The sequence below is a fragment of the Apium graveolens genome, chromosome 7, assembly GCF_009905375.1.
Source record: "Apium graveolens cultivar Ventura chromosome 7, ASM990537v1, whole genome shotgun sequence".
NCBI classification, from domain to species: domain Eukaryota; kingdom Viridiplantae; phylum Streptophyta; class Magnoliopsida; order Apiales; family Apiaceae; genus Apium; species Apium graveolens.
This window is the reverse complement of record NC_133653.1, coordinates 35,487,750-35,496,452: the sequence shown is the minus strand read 5'-3', so window position 1 is coordinate 35,496,452 and position 8,703 is coordinate 35,487,750.

Here is an 8,703-nt window from a genome sequence, read left to right as displayed (position 1 = left end):
GGTATTCAGGGACACGTGTTAAAATCTAATAAAAGATGTTAACACGTATCCATTTAAAGGACACGTGCGGGCTGCAGATTAACCCCCAAAACATCTCTTTCTCCTTTGTATCGTCTCAATCTCTCTTACTCGTCTCAGTCCCTCTTCCTTGCTATTCCTGTTCTGCCTTTCTTTTTTCCTCTTTCTCCGTTTTCTTCTCCTGGTCGCGGCTTTCTTTTCCGGCTGATTTTCCGGTAATTGCCATTTGTTCCTGATGATTCCGGTTCGGTGATATATATATATATATATCCGTATGTATATGTGCGTATCTGTGTGTGCTATTACGTGTGTGGTTGTCAGTTGAGATTTTGAGTGTTGTGGTGGTGTTTTGCCGCCTGTTTCTGTGTTCTTCCGGCCACGATGGTTGGCCCGTGTTTGGCGCGTGTATACGCGCGTGTTGCCATGTTCATTTCGGGAATTTTAATTATTTTATTTAATTCTGCAGGTGTTTAATTAATTGGTTTCATGAAAATAACATATATTTGTTACGAGGAAGTATGGATATAATCGGTGGAATTCGTGTAGGATGTTCGTTATAAATGAAAACCCGCGAATTCTGCTGCCGTCGGCGATGAGCCTCGGTGAGCCGACAGTGATGAATTTATTCTGAGTCCTAATTTTTATAAATAAATAAAATATAAAATGCGAATAATAATTAGTAATAGTATTGAATTGGTGACTGGGAAAGTATGGATGTTGGTTGTTGTGATTATGGATTGTTGTGATGAATTGACGTCGATGATGTGTCGACGGATAGTCTGATAAACAAAGGAAACGCTGCCCGATTTTCGGGAACTGAGCTACGTAAATACAAAAACGTACCCGATGATTATCGGGATGTTGAGTGACTATATATATGTGTGTTTTATATGAAACTTGAATGTACGATGTAATGAAATATTTTGCCAAATCGATAACCCTGATTTCGTAAAATAAAGAGTATATATATATATATTTTTTGAAAACAAACACCAAACCGATTTCTCGAGAACGTGAACCCTGACTATGGGATATGTTATTGTGTTGTACTAATGTATATAATTACGAGTCGGGTTTGAATATTTATGGGTAGAATTGGTGTCGAGAATATGTCAAGCATACCTAAACGTCTAACGTAGGGTATTTCAACCCTGTAGGTTATAGTTGGAAACCTAGAAGTGGACGTTGGACTAAAGATGACCTAGTAGGCAGTCGACGAGCTCAGTAGAGTTTCAACAGAAAAACCTGAGTGTCGAAGTCGAATCCAATGGGATCTAATTGTTGGACGTTAGAGCCAGAGCAGCAGAGTCGGCTCAGAGTTGATCAGTAATAGTTGTAAAGCCTGTAAGGGAAGTATTTCTAAACTTTTCTCCAAAATCTATCGCAAATATTTCAAATTATTTCATAACATGTCGTTATTAACAAGATAACTCCTATTTTAAATTGCAAGTGCTTTAGACTATTTACCTTTGAACCCTGATTTTTCTTGATCTTGAGCCGTAAGCCTTATTCTTTGTAAACCATCCTTTGTTAATCCTCAAGATACCAAATCACACAAATATGATACTACTCCCCCAAATGTATAACTACCAAACACTGGAAGAAAATTGTTGAAAACATAAAAACTTTTATACTCCAGCATTCTTTAAAATATCAAAGAACTATACCTCGGAAAATCACTATTTAATCTAATACATGATTCTTTACGATTGAAAGCCATTTATTTTTACATACCCTGATACCCTTGTAATATCTATGAGTTTTCCTTACGTTTTATCAAATATTTAATCATCATTGATTATGATCTTGTGTTATCGAATTATATTGTTATCCTATTGGAACTGCTTGGGATTGGATAGTTTTTTTATTGTGGACCAGATTCGTGGTCAGACCACACAATGGTCAAGTTAGGCCAATGTGTGCCTTGGATCCAGTAATTAGCGCCAGGTGCTGTGTGCTTGCTCAGGGTTAGTGCGTGACTGATCAGCAGCCTACCTTGGTTTTAAAACTTAAAATGAATATCTAATTCTAATGATTAGTTAAAAGAAACTGGATTCCTCTGAATCATTTCATTTGATTATTGCTTAACCTCAATTATCCTTATTAAGGACTTGCTGAGCTAGTTAGCTCACCCTTGCGATTCTTTTATATATTTTACAGTTGAAAATAATATGGATGATAGTGAAGTCCTCAGTCCAAAAGTACGGGCTAAGGTTTCAGTTGAGTTGGATCGAGCTAGCAGAGGCTTCATACGGTAGAGAGATAGTCAGATTGTAAGAATGATTTTATTATCAGTTGTAAAGTTAAATTAGTTGGATTTGGTACAATATAATAAATTAAGGTTGTGGCTTGTTTTCATACTTTAACCTGTTGCGATCCGTGGTTTTGTGAAGTAGGGTCATTATAAATAATATTTCTTATACATGTGTATGTATATTGTGTTAGTGTAGGTGCCCTAGAGGCAATACATTATTCTTTTATCTTTATGTCAGTTGATCATTCAATAAATGTATTATTATGACCTTAATTACTGCGATATTTTGTTAGCATAATAAATGTCCTTAGAATCATGATACAAATTGTATAGTTTAAGTACATGACTTGAACTTGAGATTATATAATATATGATATTCTTAAAGGTCCCTAGTCGAGTATTATTATATAGGACAATAATAATACATAGATAGACTAGTATGTTGTTTGACAAGATAACAACATCTCATTGGTTATAGGTATGGGGATACTAAAGTCAATACATAGGTACATGTGAGAGTACATGGTACTGGACAGACCCACAGTGAGATTCTTCATGTTTAATAAAGTCATAAGAAAGACTCACAGTGATAATGGTGTAACGATCCTTTGACTTGAAATCATTATATTTCTATACGAGGATTAATATACTTTGACTACATTAAAAGTTACTTTTGATCGGGTGATGATAAAAGTGGACATCGGGTATATCATGAGTCGTATGAGAAATATGAATGATAGATAAAGGATTTAACCCTCCTATAATTAGGAGAGATATTATTGGCCTCTTGATTGAGTGAGATTATAAAAGCATGGCCATGCTCAAATAATGATTTGTCTCGATAATCTACTCATGGATCAAGTAAACCCGGATTAAATGTTGAAGAGGATGACTAAATACATGCCTCGAGTTTAATCTATAATATGTATGGTTAAAGGGATTATATTACACGAAAAACATTAATCACGAAAGGTTTTATCTAATCACGATTTAATTATTGTTTAATTGGGTAACAATGATGTATTACTAGATACCGCTCATTGTTTATAATTTATTAGAGAATAAAATTATTGCCAATTAAATAATAGCCTATAGGGTCGCACAAATAGAGCACTTAATGGAATAGTTAATTTAAATTATGGATTTAAATTAATTGATGATTATTTGAATTTTATTATAATTAAGTAAGACTTAATTGAGATAATATAAATTCGAATTAAAAGGAAAGTTTTTGCCCATAATAATTAAGTATGACTTAGTTATTAATTAAATAATAGAAATTCGTTTTTATTATTTAATCCAATACCTACTAGGGTTGGCCTTTGCTATTATGGGCCTTTTTAATCAGTCATTATAAATAGATAATGAGAGGTTAAAGAGGCTTGTATGTTTTTTAAGAAAACCCTAGCAGCAAAGAGAGGCAGAGGCAATTCAGATCGTCAAGAAAGAGGCTAGTACATCCATTCCGTAGTCAAGTTCGTGAGACGTTCTTGAAGGTGCTCGTGTGGATACCATAGAGGTGTTTCTCCGAGAGGTAGACACAAAGCGTGATAGCTAGGGTCTCCGTTGAGTTCGTGAAAGTTAATCTCATGAAAGGTATGATTCGTTATCTCCATAATCTGCCCATAATTATATATGGATCCTATTTTTGGGTTTCAAAATTTTTGTTTTATTTACGTTTATCCACTGCATTTTATTGCTTCGAAACCCATCATATTGTGTGTGGTGTGGGCCCCAAACTTCTGACCCGGGTTTGGAGGGCGCCACTGGTTGGTATCAGAGCTACAGGTTATAAGTTACTGAAACAAGCCTAGATTGTCGGGATTGGGTAGAGGGTTAGGATTAGGAATAGGAAATAGAAAGATAAGACATTGTGAGATTGAGTGCAATGGTATAGTAGGTCTCCGGCACAGTTCATATTGCGTTTCGGGATTTTCAGCTTGCGGCGTGATTTCCAGACAACGGCAATGGCAGATCCTAATTTCCCGATGTCATTCGATCGTTTGAAGCTTTCCGTTCGAGGATCATCATCTTCTCTCAGATTTGATTTGCACCTTGTTCCTCCACCAGTATTAATGGCACTACCTTCTGTTATAACGGTTTGCACTTCTTCAAGCTATTCTACACTACTTTTCCCCCTCTTGATATGAGATTACCTATTCAAGAACCTCCATCTGTTTATTCTTGTTTCACTGGACATTCGGCTGTGAGTGTATCTCTTTAGTTTACCCTACATCATGCTCTATACCCCCAGTTTAGAATTTGTTCTATGAAGCGATTGTACCTACGAGGATGGATTCGAGAGTCACAGTAAATGGTGAGCGCTTGAGATATAAATAAAGGTGAGAAGAAGTTTAGAGAGAAGATTTAAATGTTTCAGAGGATAGCTGTTATCGGGTTAAAAGAAGCCATTAGTGACTAAGCCACCCGTGAATAATTGTGGGATGGATTAGCTAAATTTTGAAAAGTTAGGGAGAAAGGTATAAATCTGGAATTTTTGGTGAAATTAAATGATGGTGCTATGATAACTGCGATATGTGAAGTAGTGATGTGATGTGGTATGGGCAAACTTTGTTCTATGAAATAGACTTGTTGACTATTGGATAGCCTGTTCTACTTAACTACTACAACGATAATGTATGGGAGCCTTGATGTGAAGCTACGAATAAGATAATGTACGACGACAACTGAAGTTTCGTTGATTAAGGAAGGTAAGTGGACTCGATAAAGGAACAAAGGTAGATCAAAGTGAACGGACCTTTATGTGATTATTTCTTTAAATTGGTACCTTGTTATAGGTCGGAAGGACAACAACCAACTCATATAGTAAGGACAACCAGATTTATGATTTTCAAAATTTTTAACAAGTTTCGAAGAAGATTTTCCTTAAAAAATTTCCAAAAGCCTTTTTGAATAAAATAAGTTTTAAACCTTGGTTGTCAAGTTACTACTTGAGTTTTTGTTTGTTAAAAACCTGGATTGCCTGGAAGGATACTTACTTCAGACTTAGTATTGCTAATTTCGAGAACGAAGTAACCTATGATTATGAAGAAGTTGATTATTCCTAACAGTAAAGTGCAAGTATTGTTTGATAAAATTTACAACAGAATCAGCGTACGGAGTAACTATACATTCAATTACTAGGACTATCAGAGTTCGAAGAATTCATTGATTTAACAGAAGCCGGAGCGTGATCGCAGAAGATTGGAAAGATTTCTAGACCTCTCTAAAAGCAGAATATTATTAACAAAAGGATCGTTATGTCGAATGGTACATGGTTATTCTAAATTAAAAGATGAATCTCGAAGTTACCTAGTAGGAACGCCATTATGATCAAATTGTTAAATTATTATCCGTGCGGGTGCGATATAAAGATGCAAGACGTGACAAGTAAGAATCCATCATAATACTTAATTCGCGAAGACATTTCAACATATTTTCTAAAATTGTTATATGGAACAATGGGAGTATGATCGAACAAGCTCGAAAGATGAATACAAGTGGAATATGGATGGTGACCAATGGTGTCATTCTTGTCTTCAATGTTACAGCGTATATTCCTCTTTAATTTCTAAAATTATATGAACTTCTTTCTTAATAAACTCCTTATGATGATATCAAAAAGGAGAATCTTGCATTCCTTTCAAATTTAAATTATTTCCCTCAAGTTTTATTCTCTGATTGGGACAAACAGTGTTATGGTGAGACGCTTTGTCAGGATGACGAAGAGTCGGGTGGGACGCCACCTAATCATGTGCTGTATGCCATATGGTACGAAAGATTGGCCATCTTAAGTACCAATGTGGTTGTCTCATTCATATTCAAATTCTTGTTTCTTCTTTCTTTTCAACTCTAATTTTGTTGAATTGTGAATTTTTCTGGTTGTTTGGTTGTACAATCGTTCTCTGCAAGAGTTTTTCAAATAGAAATCAATGTATTATGGACCAAGTGGGCAAAGTTCCATTTACCTCTCACGCATGGAAAGCAAACAAGGGCATACGGCGAGAATTGCAAATCACTAACCCAGTCAGGGATGTACTAAGGATCAAGGGAATCTACTCCAATAAGGAATATGTCTTCGAGAACGAGAATATGCCATTTTCCTGTGAAATATGTTATTCAGAATACGGATGAGATGACATGGATGATTATCATGGATACCTTATGCGTTAAAATATTAGAAGATGGGGGAGCAACTTGATTGTTTAACTCCCAAGGTTTCGTTGATAAGATGAATTACCCTGTTGAATTGATAAGATTGTGATTAAAGGACTAGCAAGTCAAGAACGTGTAATTGTTAAATATGTGAGTACCAATAGTGAAATTAAGAATTCTGGAAATAAGTTATGAAGAATTGATATCAATTAAGGTAAGAGAATTTTACGTTATTCTAAGGAATGGATTAACTATTTAAACATGATGCCCAGATAAACCGTCGTGATGAAGAGATAGTCCTGGAGACGTCAAATAAGAATGTGATGAGGTATAAAGGGAAAAAAAGGTAAAGAATTTGTTAACGATGCATACGGTGATCAAAATGTGAGCATTATGGTGATTATGAGATAAATAAAAGTCAGAAGCAAACAAAATTTGAAGATTTTATAGAAATTAAGGAGTTTCAAGATATGTTTCCAGATGAGTTATCAGCATTTCTTCCAGATAAGGAAATGAAGCTCGTGATTGACTTAGTACCTGAGACAAAGCAGTGAACAAGGCCTTATATAAAATGGCACTAGATAAAATGAGGAAGTTAGCAAAACAGAGGCAAGGAATGCTAGAAGAAAAAATGATTAGACCCAGTGTATCCTATGAGGTGCACCGATATTAATTGTTAACAAGAAAGATGGAAGTATGAGATTGTGTGTCTGAAAGGAATATGTCCTAGGTCCAATCATGTATTAGGATTTAGGAATAACTTTTTATATAATCTGTTTTGATTTCATTGATTTTAATAAAAGACTTGTTTTGTTTTATTACGGGCTCTATCTATTTAAGTGTTTAAATAAGATATACCATAGTTTAGAGTAAAGCTTTTTATGAATTATGATGAGATCATAATAGTGAGACCTAAAAAGATGATAACTCTAAATTTAAATAGTTCCTGGTCGTAGGATTACTAACTGGTAATTAATAATCCGCAGAGATCGGTACATACTATGCTTGCTTCATTATGAAGGATGTCTGTTCTCATAGACATTTGTGTGGTGACACTATAGCTAGTATGTAGGTGCTTATTATGGAATAAGTTCACTGAACATGACTCGCACAGCTGAACAACTGATGGAGTTCACTCACGTGTCAGCAGTTGTTCACATAGTGATAGTTGTACAAGTATCCTTAGACTTGAGGTCATCATAGTCATCTTGTGTACACTGAACTATGCTTTGGTTTAGTTCTTAGTCTCCAGGGACAATTATTAGGGGCTCTACTGGGTATAGGAATTTGTACACGAAGATTGTATGATCAATAAAGGATCTACCCCTTCCAGTGAAGGAAGCGAATGTTCAAGGCTGATCCACTTATGCTAATTCAGGAATCTCTGGCCAGAGTAAATGAAATTAGAAAGGAGTTTCTAATTTGCATAGAACTACGCATAGTAAATGGTAAGCAAGTGATTGAATTAGATAGGCTTGACACGAGATCCATGCCTTGTATTTAATCGGGACATTGTAGGGTAGAAGGAGTTTATTGTACGGTAACTATTCACTGAATAGGTTCTTGATATTCTAAGCAGTGAATTCATATTATCCGGATAGTCGCGATATGCTGAGAAGTATCCCTCACGTTGTAGAATAAATGTGATTAATTAATTAATCATATTTAATAAATTAGAGAATTTATATAAATAATGATAAAATAGTTTTATTATTATTTATTTCTACTACCGGCTTAATATTGAACCTACAGGGTCACACCATAAAAGAGAATGATTTAATGGTGGAGGAATTAATTAATAATGGCTAAATAATTATTTATTTGTGAAATAAATAATTAATTGGCAAATTTAATAATTGATTAAATGAGATTTAATTTATTATAAATTAATTAAGAAAAGTTCTTAATATTATTAATTAAAGGATTTAATTTTTGGAAATTAAATCAAGAGAGAGAATTATTTCTAAAGTGTTTTAGAAAAAGGATTAATGATTAAAAGGTGTTTTAATTATTAATGAGAATAATAAATGGGATAATAATAATAATATTTATGGGAAAATTTCAGCTAAAAATTTTGCCTATAAATACACTATTATAGACCCTAATTTTATTCTAACCACAAAAAACCCAAAAAGTTTGGAAAACCCAATTCTCTCCACCTCCTTCCTCCTCCTTAACATCGTTTTCTTGGTGGATACCGGTGGAGTGTTTCACACTTGAGGAGCAACCTGCTAAGGATCTCTGATCGTTGTCTCCGAATTATTTTAAAAGGTTAG